The sequence below is a fragment of the Ambystoma mexicanum genome, chromosome 1p (genome assembly GCF_040938575.1).
Source record: "Ambystoma mexicanum isolate Mex_15411 chromosome 1p, UKY_AmexF1_1, whole genome shotgun sequence".
Lineage (NCBI taxonomy): Eukaryota > Metazoa > Chordata > Amphibia > Caudata > Ambystomatidae > Ambystoma > Ambystoma mexicanum.
In genome coordinates this window covers 718902818-718925168 of record NC_090921.1, presented here as the reverse complement: position 1 = coordinate 718925168, position 22351 = coordinate 718902818, and positions in this window count along the sequence as shown.

Sequence of the window (22351 nt, the reverse complement as noted above, 5' to 3'; positions counted from 1 at the left end):
ATACTTGTATGGATCTACTTTCATTATTCAGACTGAGCTCCAATCTTTGAGATGGCTGACCACCAATCTTTGAGATGGCTGATGCAAATGAAAAGGGAAAATCCTAAACTACTAAGATGGTTAATCTGCCTGCAAGGGTTTGATTTTACCATTGAGCACAGAGAAGGAAGTCACCACTAAAATGCTGATGGTCTCTCTAGGATATTTATAACCGGCTAGAGGTATGGGGTTCATCCAGGAGTGGATTAAATCCTCCTGTCGCTTAGTCTGGGGTGTGGGGTGAGTGTTAGGGAGAATTTTCATTTATGGCTAATTGCCCTCACCTAGTGAGTCCCTCAGCATCTTTGCTGGAATTCAGGGGTTTATTTTTTCCACCTAGTCAGAGTGTGAGCCTTTATCCCACTCTTACATGTGTTTTGCTATGTGTATTTCTACTTTTTGTGTGATCTTGGGCTATGGAGACACACCACTCCATGAGCCCCACTTATTGAGTGTGTTACACAGCACCTTCAGTGCAGTGACACAGGATTGTCTTTGAGACTTCCCACTGACTTCATTTTTCTGGGGCTGACTATTGTCCCCCAGATACAGGTAAAGTTGCCATTAACTTTATATAGTCACTTTAAACTACAGACCCAGTACACCCCATCTTACATGGAGTATTAGAAAGGGTTGATTCCTACCCCTTTTTGTCAGGTGCCTCCTGGAGCTTTGTTTTGCTCTCTATACATTTAGACTGGTGGCAGTGGTATCTACCCTAACTTTTCTACTGCGATTATACTATATAAACGTGGTACTGTTTTACGCTATTATATTCGCCTCAAACATAAACCCGCTTGACCAAATACTTTTTATTTTGGCTCCAGTCGGATTTAGTCACCATTTCTTTTTGTTAAAGACCTTCTTGTGTTTTACTTTTCGCGCCAAACCGGTTTGCCTTCTTTGTTCGCTGACCTTTGGCGGGCTTCTTTCCAGAAGCCCTCCGTTGGCGTCTGGGTGTGTAGGTGGGCTGAATGTGAGGGAGGGGTTTAGTCACCCCCTGAACAGGGTCTCCTTGGAGACCCAAGTCGCACTCTGTGTTGATTGGCTGAGGTGGTTGTCTGGGCCGGACAACCCCCCTGATGAGTTATTGACAGCCAGGCTGTGTGAATGGGGGATTTTGGCATAAAAGGTAGGACTCTCGGGCTGGAAGTCATAGTTGCCACTGAAACTGCAAAGAACCGAAGAGAAGCAGAGAAGAAGACGGCTGCTGCCACTCCCAAGTCCCGGTGAAGCCCTGCTGCAGTCCTGAGCTAGCAACCCTTCAACGACAAGAGAAGATCCAGTCTGGAGTCTTCGTCCCCTGAGCCTGGTGGGATCAACCAGCTCATCTTCCACAGCCAGAGGATCCTCTTTGTGGTCAAAATCGCTGCACACTGCTGTAGTGGTCCAGATAGCCATCTGAACAGCCTCTCCTGTTTTAAAGGAGCGGACCTTTTATTCACAGTTGTTTCGCTGCTGCAGTGGCCTCAGGTGGTAGTTCAGATCGCTCCAGACATCCTCCTTCTTATCTCCACGACTGAAGTTCCAGGAACCATGAATCTGCAGGAACTACCAGGAACAACCAGCTTTCTTCAACTAATAAGGTACTGTGTCCGACTTCAAGGAATTGGGGTGAACCCTTCTTCCTCACCAAAGGCTTGTCCTTTTCTTCCTTCCCTCTTATAACTTTTGCCTCCTTTCATGACAATATCTAAGTACTTCTGGCAATCTCAAATCGTGAACCGTACTAACCGTGCGATTCTCAGCAACAGGACCCCTGTTACATTTGACACTGGTGCAGGCCTATTGACTTGTATCTACTGGTTAAAAGGTGCCCTCAGATTCTATCTGCCTTGACAAAAGTATTGCCTATGATTTTTATCCCCAATTTTCTTGTTTTAATTCAAGTGCTAAGTGTGTTTGACTACGGTTACATTCCTTCCCGCGGGTACGCTTATCTTTACTAAGACCAAACTGTCATTACTGTCAAAAAGTGAGCACCTATGTACTCCCTGTAACGTCTTTGTTTCACAACACTGGTCTGTCAAAACCTAAGGTACTTACCTTGAATTGTTCTTCACAAGGGGAATTGGTTGTGTGTAGTATATTTGAAGTGTGGTTTTATCTTACTAGAAGTGAAATGTTTTGTGAACAGATGCTTTAAAAATAAATGTACTTATATTTTTTAACCAGAAACCTTGAGTCAGTGTTTGCTTGAGTCACAGTAATTGTAGTCCTTTGCGTAATCTCTACTACTGCTCATTTGCTCTTGAGATAAGTCTGGCTACTCAGCCACAGCTACCACTTTTTCTTTGTAGTACAGTCTTGTACCAAAGGTGAAATTATGCTACCACTTGTGCTCTTAATTGTGTGTAGTGGTCCCTAAGGGCACTGCACAGGATTCTGCCTAACACTTGGGCTCGCAGTGTACCCTTGCGGCACATGAGTAAATGTGAACGGGTGTCCCACTAGGGTGAACGCGAACAAATATCTGCTATCAACATGCACAGGGATGCTAAAGAAAGTGTTCTTCAAATCCACAACACTAAAATGTGTAGCCGTGGCTGGAATCATAGTAAGAATTGTGGTAACATCAGGTACAATCAGCAACTGTGGAGAAACCACCTTATTAATTGCGCACAAATCAATAATAAAACGAAAAGGAACCGCATTATCCCCTTTCTTATAGACTGGTAAAATAGGACTATTACACACACTCCCCACAATTTCTTCAATTGCACCTCGATGTACGAAATCAGAAATAATACTTTTCCAAGCCTGTTCACCTTTGACTGAAATCTTATCCTTAACACCTGGTTTCAACACAATTTTAACTGGCTCAACCTGTAAAATTCCAATATCATTGTTATTGTCATTAACTGCCCATAAACATGTAGGAACCTTATACAATTCATTTGGTAAAGGCATAGACAAAAACTGTGGAATGAAAGTTTGTTGGAGCGAAATCGTTAAATAGACTCCATCTGGAGAACAGTAAATCACAGCATTTAATTTCTTTAATAAATTCATTCCCAACACATTTTTTCTACTATTTGTTGGCAATAGAAATGGAGAAGAATCAGTGAATGGTCCCAATGAAATTGGTACCGGCCGAGAGACTGGACTAACCACTGGCGTACCAGAGAACCCTACAGAAATGTTGTTCTGCCCTGACAGTGAAAAATCTGGAACCCTTGAATGATCAAAAGAACACTTCTGTGCTCCTGTATCTATCAAAAAGAAATGCTCCCTACTCCCCACCTTCATATCAACGTAGGGCCCTTTCTGATCGACAGGAATGGGTATTGGTTCCAGACCCTGCTTTGGGCTGTCCTAACGGAACAGTATATCGTCAGATATAAAATCTTCAGAAAAATAGAAATTCGAAAGATTATCAAAAATATTACCACTATTAACACTCTGTTGCTGATTATCTTGTGATGGTGTCTCTTGGTTCTGTGCAAAGTGGTTTCTACCAGGACCCCCTATCCCAGGACGGCCTCTGGATCATCTACCTATCGTGCCATACGTGCTATTTTCTCTCTGCTTTAGGATCGGGCATTGTGCTCACCAATTACCCTCTTGTCTACAATATGCACACTGGTTTATGTGTACCAGACCCAGTTGTACGCCACCCTGTGTTGTAAAGTAGCCTCTGAACTCTTTATTCCCACCTCTGGCTCCTCTAGCTATTTGCTGCAATAACACTCTAGTCTTCAGGTCTCCCTTTTTCTTTTCCACATTCTCCTTCTCTGTATTAACCCTATTTTCATAGTACTGTACCATGTGCAACACTTCAGATTGTGATTTCGCTTGTCATGCACTCTCAGAAGTGATAATCTGTGATTGGATTTTAGGCAACAATCCATGCACAAACCTATCAACAAATGACCTCTTTCCTGGCTCTGTACTCAAAACTTGACCACTAAAATCCAAAACTACTTGCTCAAATCTTTTAAAATACTCTGTTGCACCTTCTGACTTCCCCTGCATGCAAGTCGTAAGCTTATCCCATATAATTTTCTTTTCAGGAACCAGAGTTTTCAATTTAGTCACTATTCTATCTGGTAACAACTGTATCGCCTTTGGCGGTTTCTCCCCGGCTTTCCTTTCCCCATCTGCTTGTACTACGGCATCCCAGGTATCACCCATCCCTGCCTGATCATCTACAGTTTTAATCTGCTTCCACAAATCAGCAGGAAGGATCACGTGAAACAACAAATCTATATTACCCAGCGTGATAACTGACAAATGCAAGATAGATTCTATTTCTTTATAAAATCCTGTTGGATTCTTCCTAATATCTGGAATTGATTGCCTAATGGTATTCACTTCCTGTCTAGAAAATGGAACATGGACAAACTGTGAGTCATAATGTGCTTCAATAGTGGTGGCAGGTGTTCCTGCTGCAGCATTAGCAGGAATCTCTACTTTCGGAACAAATGTCAGAGGAACCTCCCTCATTAGCAATTGTAAAGAAGGTAAATCTGAACATCTATTAAGCAACAAGGCTAAATCAAGTGACAAAGAAGTCAGTGAAGTATCGGGCGAAAATGCTCTTTTATAAATAACCATCAAATCTGCAGGGCAGCCTTCCTTTCTCTTCATTTATTATAATTGTTTTATTTATTTGCATTTTTAAAGCACTCACAAAGCCTGCAGGCATCGAGGTGCTGTTACAGGAATGGTTGCGCAATTGTTATTTTTTTTGTCTTAGTTGCGTATTTATAATGCGCTTAAATACCCAGAGGTTTCTAAGCGCGGACCCGGGGATCGAACCTGTGATGCCTCGTGTCGTCTTGCTTCCAAGGCGAACACGTTGCTGCTGAGCTATCCTCCTTTGTAAATATTCAACCACTACCTGTAACACTTTCCCTTGCATTGTCGGAGCATACTGACTAAACATGTCATGCACTTCAATGGGAGAAATGGAAGCATCCGAAATCCATCTAAGAGCATCTCTTGTGCAAATGCGCATTTCTTCACTCATTGGTTTCAATGGAGGAAGAAATTGCATCTGCACATTTGAAGCCTGCCGTCCATTATCATCCATCTCATCTTTCTGTAACTGATCTAGATGCCTTTTAAACTCAAATACATTCTCTACATGCTCACATACTTTCGCCGCAGTGTCCCTTGAGCAGGCAAGGACATTCAAATCCCTCAACCCCTGTGGGACATTCATGTCCGTGAAATCACTCCATATATCAACTAAATATGTTCCCATCGTTCTATCAAAATATTCTGTTCAGGAACACCCCTTTGATCAGAAATCGCAACTAAAACAGCCGGTTCATCACCCTGTTCTATGTACTTTTTAGGCCACATATACAATTCTCTCTTTCTGTCTTTAGATACTATGCCATGAGTCACTGTTCTTGGATCAGCTCCCGCCCCTTCAACCACTACAGGTGGAACAGAACCACCTGGCAAAGAGGGCTCATACAATTCTTGTTCAATAGGTAGCGGTAGCAATACCGCTGCCGGTGCAGACGGAATTATGGGGACGGCAACTGTTGGCACGGGTGAAGGTGCAGGAGGGGGGAAAACAACGGGAAGAGGAGGAATAATAACGGGAGGAGGCACATAAGGAGGTGGTTCCGTTGAAACAGTCCTACGCTCATTCAATAATGTATTAATTAACTTATCTGATGTATGAAAATCCTGAGGGGGATATATCTTTTGCACATCTAGTTGGAAAGCCCTGTCCATACCTCTAATGAATTCTGACTGTTTCTGTTGATCATGTAACAATGCTTTCTCAGCATTCGTCATGTCTCTATGTACATGCTTTTCTCTACTTTTGAGTTTCTGCATAGCTTTCTTCCTCCAATCGTTAACTGCATCAAATGCTGCAGGCCTTTTTTCTCAACAATACAGATTCTAAATGCTCTAGGCGGGCAATTTCAAAACTACCATAAACTGTTCACTGAAGTTCGGAAACATGTCTGGTCTGTCTGTGCCAAATATCATTAAATACGATAGTTCCTAGGCCATACTTACAATACACTAGATAAGCCAGCAACCCTTTGGGTGGCGCTGGTTGACCATGTTCCAAAGAATGTCTTTCCCTGCGGAAAAATACTGCAAAACAGGATGACAATTTCCCAGGCATAGTTACATCACGATCTTACCTAGCTACGTTTGTTTCTGCAGAGACACTTCCAACAAATATCAGGATTTTAGGAAACAGAGTATGACTCACCTGATTTCAAATCAATAAAAGGGTCCGATCAGACATCAAATCGTCGTGGCTGGCATTTTCGACAAACAGGCCTCTAAACGCTGCTCACCATCCAGGGATCAGGCATGCAGTACTGCGGAGGAATCGTGTCTCACTTTGCAGGGCGCCCCATCACTCTCCGATCCCGGTCCTGTAGCGATGTGGCATCGATCTTGAGGGTCCCTATTTGGGCACCATCTGAAAAATTAAAGAATATTGAGGCTTAATACCACATAATAGAAATATGCCAGTCATGAGTCCAAAGGTACAATGTACTATTTATTAACAGGCAGCTGTCCGGCTCTCAACACCCCACAACGTGTGCAAGCATACACCATGAGATGAGAGAGTATTGGACATTTCAAAAACACAAGTATGTATACAGGTTTTCCACAAACCCGGACGCATCATCCAGCCCCTCTTCGTGTAATACATTTACGTAGGGTGCATGGCCTATCCACATAACTAAGTCATGCTTAAACATCTTTGAATAGTTTGTAGTTTCCCTTTAAACATTTCACATGTTTTCCAAACATAAGACACAAAGGTAACATTCCTTATTTTGCTCGCTTATATTTGTCTATCATTTGTTCTTGAGTTTAAAGTCAGCTTAGTTTCAAGGAGAGAAAACAAAGATTTTTGCAAAAGAGCACGTTCAACTATTCATCATTCTACTTTGCTGTTTGAATGGGGAAGGCAGTATTGGAACAGATGATATCTAAATTACTAATTAGTACAGCTTTTGTTCAACTCCAAGGTTTCTCTGTGTAGGACAAACAATCCACTTTAGCAGCTTCAACATTCTTATCTACATTGACATCATGGAAACAGTACAAAGTTCATTTTGCTATGCTGGAGCCGAAAACACAATTCTAAACAAGGGACAGAAAGCAAGAAGCGATCAAAATGGCGGATAACTCAAAATGGCAGCATAGTCATCCTGATTCAGGTTCATTCAATGCGATATTACAGTGTGATGTGAATGTGCTTCGGCCAATGTTTACTATCAGGCGGTATTCATGCAAAATATACTTTTACATTGGTTCATCAGCCAGACTTCCAGACGAAGGAAGGCAGGTGGAAAAATGTCTCTTCTACAAAATGCCCTAAATGATTAGATGCCCACATATTGTTTTATTAATAAGAATATCTAGGTGGGAGTGGGACCCATAGAATCACCCACCAATATCGACTGTACAATTTCTGCGATAGACTATTTGATGTGTGGCCCCTAGTGGACGGCAAGGGGAAACCTACAGCTGATTGGGAAATGAGTAATGTGACATTGAGTGCTGTAGCACTCATCCAAGGCAGGTCCACTGCTCTAGAAACGTCTCATACCCCTCAAGACCGTTAAGCTTTAACTATAGCTGACTGACAACACTTTCCATCCATTGACCTGAATGCGGCATCACTGATAGGACTCAGTCATCAGACCGGCACTCTCTTGGCATTACCCGGTTACTTCAATTTGTTCTGCCACAACCTGACATCCAGAATGCCTGATACGCCTCCACATCTCCCTCATTCTCACTCTGTCCTTAATTTTAGTAACTCTTATACGATGACGTCCAAAAGAAAAAACTCTTTGGAGGAAAATGTGGGGTAACATTCCTTCAAGATCCCTCGGACATCTGGGCAGCTGTCATGGTGCGAATTACCAGTAGAGAGAGGCCATGTCAGTCATGTCCCTTCTGCCCTTTCTTTCTCGCAGTGTTTGCCACCAAAGGTACTGGGACGAGGAAGATGGCTGTCTGATGCAGTTCACAATACTCTACTGGAATGAGATAGATGGCCATTTGATGCAGTCTTCTTCTTTCTCCTGCTCCTGCCACCACAAAGATGGCTGCATGCACAGTACGCTAGAGCCTCTAGCATGCTGCCAGGTGTATGGGCACAAGCAAACTGGCAATACTTGTGGCACAAGCCGGACCCCAAACAGGGTTCCCCCCATGTAGGGACGTACCAGCTGAGAGGCTACAGCAGCGTTTGCACAGCCACACACTGACACTTACATCTCCGGGGGCCCTCAGAATGCACAGGGGTCTCTACCACCGTCACGCCTCTCCCTAACAGGTAACAGATCACTACTAGGAACAACTCTCACGTTGGAGTAGTGAACAAGGTCATCAAAAGACCACTACTTTCCATCATCTAGCACCACAGTCGTCCTCGCAAGCCTTTTAACTCTCTGGGCTCCGGTATTTGGACAATCCTTTTAGTACCTTCCTAAGGTTTTTTTACTCACTCTAAATCTCCTTCCCTAAACGCAACAATGTGGGTGCCTCTGGTGCGATCGTAATATTCCTTGTATTTATTCTGATTTTCTCTCACTCTATTCAGTACCATATTCACTACTTTGACATCGGGCAGGGACTGTGGTCAAACTGGGAATATTGTCCTTGGATGGGGTCCTTGCTTAGGGGCTGACTTCTCCTCCCAGCTCCCATGATCCCTTATGTTTTGGTCAGACGGCAGACAATCCATAGTAACCAGAAGCTGGCAGAAGGGCACAAAAGGCTGTGGGCTGTTTGGGAGAGGAGCAGTGGCCATCTTACAATGCTCTAAATGCACCAGTATTTCTATGTCTAGCCCAGCAGCGCTTACCTTGAGGTCGACATCCCTCGAGGTCTGGATGGGTATATGTAGGTCTTCAATGCACACAGGAAGTGCGCTCCTCATCCGATGGCCGGCCCCCAAGCAAGGACCCCATCCAAGGGCCACCGTCCCTATCTGGCCCTGTCCGGCTGTGACCGGCCCTGCGCCTGCGACCAACCACAGGTATGCACGACCTTGCCGCAATGTTCTTTCACATTATGTACGCCTAACTTGTCAGCTACCACAATCTATCTAACACCATTTCCCTCACTTCGTTCCTCCCACCCTGTAAAGTGCCCATTACCCTAATGGCCCTACTTGCATTACCCTGGCAAAGTCCACAACGCCATCAGAATTTCGGTGTCCTACATTGGTCACCCTGCAAAGGAAGGGAGAGACTAGACCGCCTCTCTGCCCGCACTGGCCTGCCCATTATGCACTCACGTAGTACCCGCTACCCGCACCAGACCAATCAACTACCCCCTCATATGAATGGACCCCCCAGCTTGCAGATTCCGGACCCTGACAAGCCACACTACACACTAACGCACCTCAACTGCTTTGCCAAAGAAAAGCAACAGCTAGTCTCTACATGGCTGCCCACAGAGGGATTATGCCACCCTTAATCCTCTCTGCTACCCTATACCCGAATGCTTGCACCTTAAACTGCCTCGTGTGCTTCACCGAATGAGCCATACCACCATATCCCATCAGCACAGATCCCTGAATCAGACTAAGCAATGGGGCACTCTACTAGGCCATTCACCACTAGACAAAAGTAAAATTAGAAATCCGACTCAGCGGGTACACAGTTTCATCTCAACAGCCACACAGACTGTGCCACACAGAAAATAGTGCTTGCTCAGCCTGCCAACGCCATCATGGTGCATACCCCCAGTGCCATCAAAGTTAGCTGCACTTGCATCTCACAGCCCACTCTAGAGCTACTCCCAGTCACACCACCGAATCATGCCCATCTAACCTATCTACCAACTTGGCTTCGCTAACTACAACGCATAGGTCTCAACTGGTTGCCATTCCTTTGAGCACCTTGACTGCCATAGCAAACTCAGATTTAACCTTGCCGTTTGCCACAGCTAACTCAAACTCCTCTTGCAACGCTTCACCATCGTTCTCATCTGCCCAACCCAACAACTACCAGGCCTCACAAAACAAAAGTGCCCAAAAAATGTAGAACCACCCTACAGCCCTCAGCCAAACCTAACACTAAGCTCACACAAGGGCCACTAAAAGCAGCCTTAGTGAATCCTAGATCAATCTCACCAGTCACTTTGGATATTTCAGGTTGTGTGTTGGTTTTTCCTGAGTGCATCAGCTCTTTGCACATGCATTCATATCTGACAACTCACACACGTATCATCTTTCTGTGGCCAGATCAAATACGTTTTGCTAATGTAGAAAATGCTGTATAATTCTTTGACAGTATGAGATTGTATTCAGTAGCTGTGAGTGTGCCATCTTAGTAATTAGGAGGAGAGAATCTGGGTGACAACCTTCATGATATAAACACATGTACCATTGCTTTTATATTGAAGAGAAAAACATTGCAGAATTGTTTTCTGTTGGCAGCAGGCAGGAGATTCAGTAGTTGTAACTTGGTGTTCTGTCTTTTTGTGGACAAATTAAATACATATAACCTTTGATTAGAGAAGTTGTAAATAAACCATCTTAGAACCCGTTTTAGGTAAGGAAGTGCATTACGTGTGTTATTTTATTGCTTCCAGAGCAAATTGTTGTTGCTTGCATAGAAACAGTGCACTAATACTTTGGAGGCAAGAGGGAAGGGTATACTAAGGGCCTGATTCATGGAAGTGTTTTATAATGGTGCAATCCCATAGGAAAACATTCTATGAATCAGGCCCTATTAGTGTCACCATCTTTTTGTAACCAGACCAAATACTTGTTGCTTGCAAAGTTGCTAATAAAAATGATTCAAATGATTGTGCACTCAGTGGCTGCAACTGAGGGTGGCATGATCCTATGGGCAGATAATACACTTGTTGGGTATGTCAAAAAACATTGGTAGTAGGAGGGAATTACACCCAGTGGCAATGAGTGAGTCATCCTAGTAAAAGGAAGGGAAGTATCCGACTGACCTCCCTAAATGATATAAACTCATGTGCCGATGCTTGTCAGGTTGAAAAGAAAAACATCACAGAATCATTTGGCTGCAGGTAGGAGATTGCATTCAATGTTTTTTAAATCAATGTGCCATCTGTTTGTGGCCAGACCACATACTTGTTGCTTGTAATTTGTAAATTTGTGAATACAAAATCTTACTCTCTTGCCCAAAAAACTTTATTTGGGCTAGAGAGTGCATTCTGAGGCTGTAGCTGAGTGTGTCATAATGTTGGGGTCATAGAAAATATGTGTTCCCTGTGTAGAAACAATCTTATATATCTGTGGAGGCTGGAGGAGATCATATTCTGTGTCTGTAACAAAGCTTGCCATCATATTGTGGCCAGACCAAATACTTGCTGCTTGCAAAGGTGCAAATACATATGCATAGAACTCTTTTTAGGCAAGAAAGTGCATTAGATGGCTGTAACTGAGGGTGTCATATTTGTATGGCCGGATTGTGACTTGCACACAAAAAGTCTAATACTTTTTTATTTTTAGAGGAAGTAGGAGAATATTCAGTGTCTATAATCACTGTGTCATTTGTGTTTTGACCAGACCAACTATTTGCAAAATTGAGAATAATAAGTTTTAGAATGTGTTTTAGGAAAGAAAGTCAATTCAGTGGATGGAACCGATGATGTTGTCTTTTTGTGGCCAGAACCAATTATTGTTGCTTGGGTAGAAAAAGTCATGTTATTCTATGCGAAAGGTGAAATAACCATACTGAGTGCCAACATGTTTGGAACACATTAACATGCCAAGTGGAGTGGTAGGCATGGATGAAGAATTTGTTTCCCATCAGCCACATACACCTCTGTATGTGCTGGTGAGGCCAGAATTGTGTGTGATAAATTAAAGGTATCAGTATCGCATTCAGCAGCACTTTTTACACAACGATATCAGTACATGCTCAGGAAGTGTGGTTAGAAAATGCTGAGAAAATTATGTCCACTGTCTCTCGGACAGAAGGAGAGGCGAGTTGTTTCTACAGACAAGTAGTAGAGTGCAGAGGGGCCAGATATGGGAAGTTCCTCGTCTCCTACACCATCCACATCCACCTGCAAGGGGTAAGGACACAAGATTAGCCTTATCTTGCATGTAGCAGAACTGTGTAAATTAGCCATATTTTACACTTAGTCTGTATGTGTAGGTTAACCACATAATGCTTCTGATCTAATAGTATAGGTAAGCCATATGCTCCCTTCTGCACCCTGAGACAGGCCCTTTGCAACATCTGTATCATGCTGGGTTCTGCTCACTGAGAGAGATTTTTGGGGGCAGGGAATGTATTACACCTAGATGGATTGTTTCAGGGTGGGAAGTGTGTCACACTTGGATGGATTGTTGGGGGTAAGAAAAGTATTGCCACTAACTAATTCTACTAAGAACTCACCATTCTGCATATGCACCCTCAAAGTCTGAACTGAACACAACCATACCTCTACCACACCACTAACTGCATGCACTTCACAATCCCCAACATGAAAACAAACCATACACAATTGTGCATCAACACCACATGACAGCTACCAAACGAAAACGACCCAATGCTCAGTGACCGGTTTCTCCACACTGAAACTTCTGACAGCAAATCAAAGCTCTCTTGCTCTTCTCCCTCTCAATCCCACTAACAGTCCATCCCAACAATACTTTCATTTCAAACCAGTCAGAGAGCCAAGAGACCATGCAAGTGACAACAGTGTGTGGATCAAGACCCTTAACATTAACATGTGTGAGTGATGATGCTCAGCAGAGGGGTTGCCTGTAACAGTGGAGTCTCAATGGTCAGTCTGTGCAAGCATGGCCCATGTCCCCATGTCTCATCAGGACAAACATCTCATGGCCCTAGGTGGACTAGTCTACTGATTCACTCACATTGGAGTGGGGGAGCGGTTCCATTCTGGTACCTGTAGGTCATTACATGTGGATGTCCTTTCGGGTTTGAAATAGCCTGGCCAGTAACTGCTACTTCTCCAGTCATGTGCTACTCCTGTCAATTGGGGTGTGTGCTAGTTGATCCTACATGGGCAGGGTGCTTACTGGACATGCATTTGTGACATATCCCCCCCTTTGCCTGTGACCCATGCTGCACCGTAGGTGTAAATGTACATGTACTCACCCATCATTCAGGTCCTTTGTCCTCCATGACGCACCATGTAAGCTGGCAGGGTGCTATTCTGCCGTACCATGAAGTCATGGGTTGATCCTGAGAACTGGACACAGCAGTGTGGGAAGGTCAGGTCTGCGTCACAGATCACCTGGACATTGAGGGAATGGAACTGCTTCCGGTTGCTATAGACCTTCTCTGAGGCATGTCAGGGCATCAGCTCTACATTTGTGCAGTCCAATGCTGCCAACATATTGGGCATGCCCACAATCACAATCACAGGCCTTGGTGGCGCTTACCTGAGCCTGGATGTTTGAGAGGGTGATGTGCTGACCCACAGGGTGCAGGAGGGCATCCAGTACCTGCACCAGCACTCTGGAGAAGGACGGCTACAAAATGGCATTCAGCTGGCTCACAGATTGTTGGAACGTGCCAGTGGCCAGGATGTGCAGGAATGACACCAGCTTTAACAGCGCTGGTATGACTATCCTGGTGCTGATCCTGCTCCCAATGTCATCCTGGATTAGGTTCAGGAGGTAATGAATGGTCTCCTTGTCTAGGTGGTACAGGGTGTGTATCTGGGTGTCTGCGAGGGTCCAGGGTGTGGCCTCTGTACCAGCGATCATGTCACACATCTGCCTCGCCACCTGCAACCCCATCCTCCTCTCCTGTCACCACTACTGCTATTCAAGCATCATCAGCTGCACATCAGCATGCAAAACCTCCAGGTCAATGGTGGCGACAATGAGTGGCAGCATGGTTGTGTTGGAAAGTGTTCTTTGGTGGGTTTGGCCCTTTAGTAAGGGCCTTAGTTCCTTCACTTAGGTCCATTTACCAGCAGCTCTGAGGTGGTGGTCTCTCTGGCTTGGTTTTGTCACTATTACCAGCCAATCCATGCTCATAATGTGCTGGTGATACCAATGTGCCGGAATCACCAGGGCAGGTTTCCGGCGTTGCTGGTATTTCCATTGCTTGTGATACCAGCGCTGGTAATTCAGGCTGAGGTTTATCTGCACTGGTCATTCCGGCACCAAAATTCTGTGAAACCAATACTTTGACGGACCAGTAAAAGTGCCCGCAAATGGTATTACTGGTACTTTTACCCGATACCGGCAAACTTGTAATGACCCCCCCATATCTTAGCTGTGGATAAGTCTCTACTTTAGTTGGTAGTAGGGAATAGAATTCTTTTTAAGGTGCTCATTGTCCTCCATAAATGTCTATGGTCTCTTCCCCTGAATATTTGAGGGAGGAGATTCACTGGTGCTCTCCCAGCAGACCCCTGTGATCCACAAATACTGAGTGGTTGAACATTCCAAGCGTGTGTGTGCTGCTCTGCTTGTGGTGGTCACCGTTTTTGGTGTGAGGTCTCAAATACTCGAACTCTTTGGACTAGCAGTGAACCATCTTTGGTTTAGAGGCCCACCTGAAAACCCAGCGGTTCAATGATTACACTCCAGATACGTCTCTCTTTTCTTCACTGATGAACATTGGTAAGAGGCATTGGGGGCCATTTCGACCCTGTCTGTAGGTGGTTAACGGCGCCGGTAAGGTTTCCGGTGCCGTTAACCCCCAACCACCACATTCCGAGGTCCCTTAGCTGGTCCCACCAGGAACGGCTGGTCTGACCAGCCATCCTTAGCGGGACCCGTTAAGGGACCATGGAGCTAATAACAGGCCCGCAATTTGCTCCTTCCCCATTCCCTTTTAAAGGAGCCTGTGATCATTCCCTAATAATGTTGAACATCAAATCCAGAGCTGTCTGTCCCAGAGTAGGGTCAGCTGCTGCTCTGAAAACAGGATCTCCCACAGAAGCCCAAGCTGTTCCTGAAACCCATGTCTCCCTCTGTGCTGTCTTTGCTCAAAGGTCCTCCCTCAGCGGTCAAGATATTGTTCTACCTAAACGTCCTCCTAAACCTGTTCAGGGTTCATCTTGGCAGAGGCCTGCACAATCATTTAACACAACACCTGAAACATACCGTTCTACCCAGATCTCCTCAAGGGTCAAAGTACAATGTTAATGCTCTTCTTATCATATGTAATAAGTTATCTCCAACAAAGATCCTACAAGTTCTACACAGTGCTTGATTTGTGGGTGGGGACTTGCCAGGGCTCAGCCCGGGACTTATTTCTAATCCTGGCTCGATTATGTTGTGGTGTTTTGGTAACTTTATTATTTTAACTGTCAGGCAGACATAGCAATATAAAAACAACAGTGTGCACTGAGCTGGGTCTCTTCATCCTGGGCTTGCTCATTGTTATTCACAAACTTGATAATCCAGGTTGGCAGGGCATGACTATTTATGCATGTTCATGAATAACAATGAGTTAGAAGGTGACGCCATTGGGCACTGATGCCGGCCCTGCCCACACACTGCTCCAATGAACCTGCTTGACTTTGCTGCAAATTCTATATTGTAACAAACAGCAAAGTGGGCGGACAACAACAGGACAGTCACCGGCCAGCAGCCACAACACAGGGTAAAGGTCAGCGAAAAGGTCAATAGCATGAGTGCCAAACCAAGGAAGATGATCTTGCAGCAGTGTTTGACAGTCAGTAATGAAATTTGCCTGCATTTGTCCAATAATTTACCATAGAAGGAAAGCATGTGGGCTCTTATTTTCTATCAATAGTTTGTAGAAATGTTCCACTTACCACTGAAACAATCAGAGTAATCTCGAGCTGGGTGGTAACCTTTTAAATGCGGCAGTAATGCTATTACCGCCACATTTAAGGGTCCACCAAATCCCAGGTTTGGCAGTATTTACCCCCAGCTCTGAGCTCGGGGGAAATATGCTGTGAATTTGCCGATTTTAAGCGCTATTACTGCTCGGTAATACCGCTGACGGTAATCATGCTGAAAATTCCCTATTCGGTCCAATGGGGAATTCCCAAGTGGGCCCAATGGGAAGTGGGGAAGGACCGTTCCGCTAAACCCGTGATCCGCCGCTAATATCGCCGTACCGGGTGGTAGTAGCGCTAATAGCGCGGGAGGTATCCCGGCCCAACTCGTGATGAGGCCCAATATGTTCCGTTGAGTCGTATCTGTAAATCACACCATGCATCCATCACCCTCAATGAACCGGTGCCATTTGCAGCCTTAACAGCAATTAAGTTGGTACTGAATGGAGCCGGCATGGGTGGTGTGGCTGTTCTGGGAGCTACCCCGCCCCGATGTGTCAGTGACGTGCAAGAAAATATTTGGGCCCTGGCACTTATTTTCTTACCAATTAAGCACTGCATGAATATGAAACTGCGCTACTTGAAGCATCAAATGCCAGATCTCCCAATGAGATCTCGCCTACAAATGTGTTCACTAAACAAAGTAGGGCAATGCACGTCTAGGCCTCCCGTGTGGCGCCTGCCTTCCCAGTACATATAGAAAACAGGAGGAAGGTATGCATACGAAATATGTACATTAGCTGCAGAGCTCAGCCTTGTTTATAAATAAGCTGCTAGCAATGGAAGCAGTTGAGCTGTTAAAATAAAGTTACCATCAATTACACCTCCGTGCCTGTGAGCATATTTCAGTCGCCCGTTTTTATATATACATTTATGGTAAAATGGGGAGGCGCCCCATCTCTGGGCAATTCCTCTGGGGCCTTGTCTGCTCAGCCAGGCAAGTGGAAGCACTGGGTCTAGGCAAAACCTGCTCAGGCTCAAAAGGATGCCATTGCTCGGGTGTGCTTGGCGCATAACCCTTCTCGTGTGCCTAGAAGCAGGTAGCGCCACCCCTAAAAGTAAACCAGGGATACCGAGGGCTGCAGTAGTTCTGTCCGTTCTGCTGTGCATTGTGCGCCGCCAGTGCCGCGGAACTGCTCTGCAGTGCCGCGGAACTGCTCTGCAAAATAAGAGCAGCTTGTTGGCAACGGCTCCATGCACACACTGATTCGGCCAGGGATAAACTGGTCGGGAAACACATCCTTTCTGGCATTTATGGTTTAAAGCTGTGACAAAATTGACTTTGCTTTTAAACAAGCACCTAATGGTACATCTGAGGGTCCTTTCTGCTATTACCTGTAATGCCCGTTACTCTCAAAACATTACATCCGTTTACTCCCAAGGCTCCCATTTTCCGAATGGCGCAGTCAGGCTATGCCCTATGCTGCTGCTGAAAACCTATCTGTTTACTTTGTTTCGATGTTTTCACTCTGAGTCTGTGGTGAGACACACTTTTACCCTAGCCCGGGAAAAAAAATATACTTAAAATGCATCATTTGCCCACCAAATAGTGTTATGTTGGTTGCTTATAGAGCGCCTATGTCTCCGTACAGTCACTTCAAAGCGCTATCGAGGCAAAGGAGATCAGGAAGAAGAAATCTAGAGTGCGGGCAGGGGGAACATGAGATGTTATTTGGGGTGCGCGCACAGCGCTTTTGCGGTTCGACGCTACCGGTGGAGAGTGAGAATAAGAGAAATGGAAGAAGGGAACCTGGGAGAGGGAGGCTGGAAAGGAGGTGTGCGTTGGAGGCCCAATAGGGTCTGCTCTGGGGCAACACCAGGATCAATGGGGGACAGTGTTAGGAAGAAGATACTGGAGCCGGACAAGCCTTCCGACAATGCGCGTTCAGTGGGTAAATGCAGACAACAGGTAAACGATACACCTGCCCAGGGCAAACAACAGACATACATTTGCCTACATTTCTCCTTTTTCACTTTTGGTACAAGAGATGGGGCAGGCATTAGATTGGATGGCCGAGACTATTCCCATCTTAGTTATAGGGCAAAGTGGGAGATTCTCCGACCCGAACATTTTCAATAAAGGTTTTACAAATTATATCCGTTGTGTCAGTGTCATACTTGTGATACCATGCCTCCCCTACACCAATTATTGAGAAGTACTGGGGGTGGGGTAATGGGCCAGAATTTACCTTTTAATGCATGGTTCTTACAATCAGACACCGCCTGTTTGTTTCTGGGCACTGATTCCTGGGGACAAGAGGCACAAGGCCCAGAAAAGTGCAATTCATGGTGATACTGGCCAAGAGAAGGTTGCCAATATCGTGGAAATGTCCAAAGGGCCCGATGACAGAGCAATGGATAGTGGATGTTCAGCAGTGGGGATTACAGAGGTGGAGATCTTGTGGAAAATTATGACTCCGGAAGAGGAGGAAGGACTGGAGTTGGCTTGATCGCACCAAATTCTGTAACCGTAACCTTAATTCAAGCGTCTAGATGCCTAAGGGCTAAGTGTGTTCTGCACTTGAGAAACAAATAAATAAATAAATACAATAAATAAATACAATAACATGGCTCAATACCCCATTCTTCCAGCTTTCCAAATGCATACCTTTACCTCTTAGCGCTGGCGCTCAGAATGAACCTATTTGCAAGAGGCACTTTACAAATAACAATAAATAAACAAAAGCTGCACCAACTGAGCTATTTGAGTATAAAACATTGGGTAGAAGGTGGAGCTTTTGTTTACACTCTAACTCAATGAAATGAATAGGCCTTTGGAATTGTTTGCAGCATAAAGCAATGTATGTAACATAAATTCTATATTTTGACTTGCAATTTTATGAAGTTGATATTTAGGTAAACTCTGTTTTGATCCATGCAGCATGTGAAGGAGCCAATGATAGCGATACTGTAAAAGCTGCTTGTAATGCTGCTCTCTTTGCATTGTTGAACAATAAGCAAAACTCCTCTCTGTGCAAGAAATTGGTCTTTGTGCACATTTCTTTCTATAAGATCAGGTAAATGCAGCAGAAGCTAGTCATTACACATCAAAGGGCTGCCTGGCTAACAGCTGCATGGCTTTTATACTTTCACCTAATCATTTTCACAAATGAGTCACGTTGGGCGTCACTGCAACACAGTGTCAAATGACTAGTACTTACCAGAGAAGAAATGATTGTGCTGTGAATTATATCCATCAGATGACTGAGCAGGTAGAGGACAGCTTGGGTTAATTTATTTGTCTCCCCATTTTGTTAAAAGGTGCACCTTGTGTTTACAATCATGGCATATCGCGAGCCAGGGCACAGTGCTTCGAAACTATTATGCTGCTGATTCGAAGCAGCACAAAACAGTGTGCGTAGTAGCATGTCTTCGCCAGAGAGATTGGGCCTCATTACGTGAATGGCGGTAACCCGCCAGTGGCACCAGCGGGTTGCCGCCGTCCTCGTAACACCGAATCCGCTGCCTGACTTCCCTGTGGCACCGGGACATTACAAGTCCTGGCAGAGCGGGAAGTCAGGCGGCCGATTTGGTAAGTCCCCATTCCCATTCCATAGGACTCCACGGGAATGGGTTCATGGAGGCACCATTGTTAACGGTGCGGGTGCTTCCATGACAACTCTTCATCTCGGGACCGTTGCGCCCGGCAGGTAAGAGTTGTAGTGTGGCGGTCTGTAAAGGGTGACCGTGTGGTGCGAAGGGCACACTTTTTTTACGGACCGCCACACTTGTAGTGAGGCCCATTTAGAGGTAATCATGATGAGATTTTCCCATAAACCGTGTGGGGCCGAGAGATGTCCTGGATGGTTTCAGAAAAGTGCCCTAGCATGGGCAGAAATTGTGCTTTATACAAAACATTGCAGTATAGATTATTCATTCCCTATTACAGAGCGGCACACTGGCCCCCAATCTCTTACTAGTAATTTCCTTTTGTATTCCATCAAGGTGCTCTGAAAGTGTCACCTTGTCCCAATTATACAGTCAGACCTGTCCTCCGATATGTATTTGGTGGTGGTTGGCGCTGTTTGGAAGAACGTCTTCACAGCCCACTTGTCGGGTGTTCCTGTTTTTTATCCCTTAGCAACCCTCACCATGTTCAGTGATAATAATTTGCTATAAATAGAACTTGCAGAAACAATCGTGCTGGTTCGTTTGCCAGTTAATCACATGTGTTGCTATTCCTTATTGTTGTCACCCTCACAAGGATAAAAGGCTGCTCCCTTGCAGTTTTGCACACATATCCTTCCATGCCTCTGTAGTGTGCTAGTGGTCGAAAGAGCCAGTCCTCTTTCACTGTCCTTGTATGTTGGGACAGGAAACACGTGACAATGTATGAGGCAGTTACACTGCAAGGTTAAAAATAAAGAAGACTTGTTTGACGAGGCTCCGTGTCTGGCTGGGTTCTATGGGCGAGGTAACCTGACAGCCGCCAACTTACACAGCACCCACCGGCGTGCAGCATAGAATAGTCTCCCCCTATCTTTCCGTATCTTCACAAAGGGGAACATTCACACAAAGGGGCACAAGATGAAAAGCACATTTTTTGGGAGATGCACAGGTGTAGCCCGCTCTAAAGGCCCATCATTGGAAAATGTACAGAAACAGATAACATCATGTCTATCCTTGTTTGGGGGATCTACCTGTATGTGGGGCAGTAGGGGTTCATACTGCTGCTGCTCCACATAACGGCAAAGTGCAGGAGTGGGTCTGAAACGAACATGTCAGGGATTGCACTTCCCCCTGAACTGCTCAAACAGGTACAGGGAAATCTTCTTCTCTGTGCATTTTAAAGTGCATACCATTTGCAGAGTCAGGATGCACTTTAAAATGTGGATAAATGCCCCGTAATGTGTGCCAATGCATCAGAGGGATCATATAGGGCATCTAAATACCTGCATCTATGATGCACATAATAAGATGCCCTTTGTAAATATGGCACAATTTATTTTTTTGCAAAAGAGAGTGATATGTGCCTGTCCCAATAGTATGTATGTGACTCTAAGGAGGAACTTCTCTCATTGTTAGGTGTTAAGTTTTTCTTTAACTTCGCATTAGTCTGTGTGATAGCAGTCAGGGGACTATTACAGCTTCCCAATTTACATGCAAGAACTGGGCACTAGAAATTCCATGCACCAAGAACGGACGACCCAGCCATAAAACAAAGTTCAACCATCTTTATTGTGCATTCAAATGACAGGCATTGCAGCAGGAACAATGTAACATTCTTAACACGCTCTCAGTGTCTACGTGAATGTCAGCTGGTTTTGTTAGTGCGTGACATCTTACATCCCAAAAAACCTAATAAGGGAAGGGAGAAGATTGGTTATTGAGGTGAACTACATATAGGTTCAACAATGAATTAATATACTTATTGGATAATCCATATCTGGTTGCTCCTCCTGAGACTACCTCCAAAAGTATCAAATGTAGAGTAATAGGTTAGTGAAAAGTGGTTGTCCAATGCAACATAGTATAAGCTTAGCATCAATTGTGAACAGGGATTGGACAAAAATGGTCTTCTCAGCCTTGGAGCCTTATACAGACATCAGGTCGAGCGCAAAAACCCAAGGTAGTGGGAACGACTTGGAAGGTGCTTCGTGTTCCCAATAAGTTACCTAGGCCGAGGCACAGAACATTTGCCTTAGAACCTGTGTTACATTTTTATCCCACTGCCTTCAGCTCTATGGGAACAGACATCCCTATCTAGCCCGAATGAATAAGCACTGTCTGGCAGGTGCACGTCACATGCATAGGGACCATGAAATGGAGCCTCTCTGCCTGTAATGATGAGGATTTTAGCTTGGGTTTCTTGCAGGTGCTGTGTCCCTCTGCTTATCTGGAAACCTTCCTTCTCCATGTGTCCTAGGCTATCTGTGCAAGGTGAGTGCACTGGAAGCCTGTCCTGCCAGCCTTAACTGAATCAGCCTGTCGGCTTTCTCTGCATCTCAAACTCTCGAAGCTTCTCCCATTCACTCCAATGTACCTCTGGCTTCCATCTTGATTTGCATGGCTGGCCATGTTAGTTGCATTAAGCGTCAGCAAGCTGTTCATATGTATACTTGTGCGTCTTGCAGTTTCTTTTCAGCAAAAGTGTTTGTCAGACCGCTATCTAGGTGAGTCATAAGCATATCCTTTGTTTCAACCTGCAATAAACTAAAATGTCTGCGTAGCTTCGTGCATGGATGCATATGTACTGCATGTCTAACGTATCTATGTCATGATGTAGGTCTTGACGTCATTTGCTCCTTGTAGCTGTGGTCAGTCGACTTTATTGATTGTAGGCTGGTCTCTTCTGTGACATCATCTGGTTATGGTCTGAATGGTGAGTAACGTCTCTCACACCTATGATGCATCAATGATGAAAATGGGGAGGGGACAACGAGCAAAGTACATCTCTCGTTTCTCTGTCGACGGGCTGAGAGCGGAATGGGTGTAACGAGGGCTATGTTATGGTCCCTCGCTTCAATTGCATGCAAAGTATGAGCATTCTGTAGTCAAACAACAATTGTACTATTGACAAACCACTGCCCACTTTCGTCATCTGACATCACTCACTTGTCAAAGATATTTCCGAAAC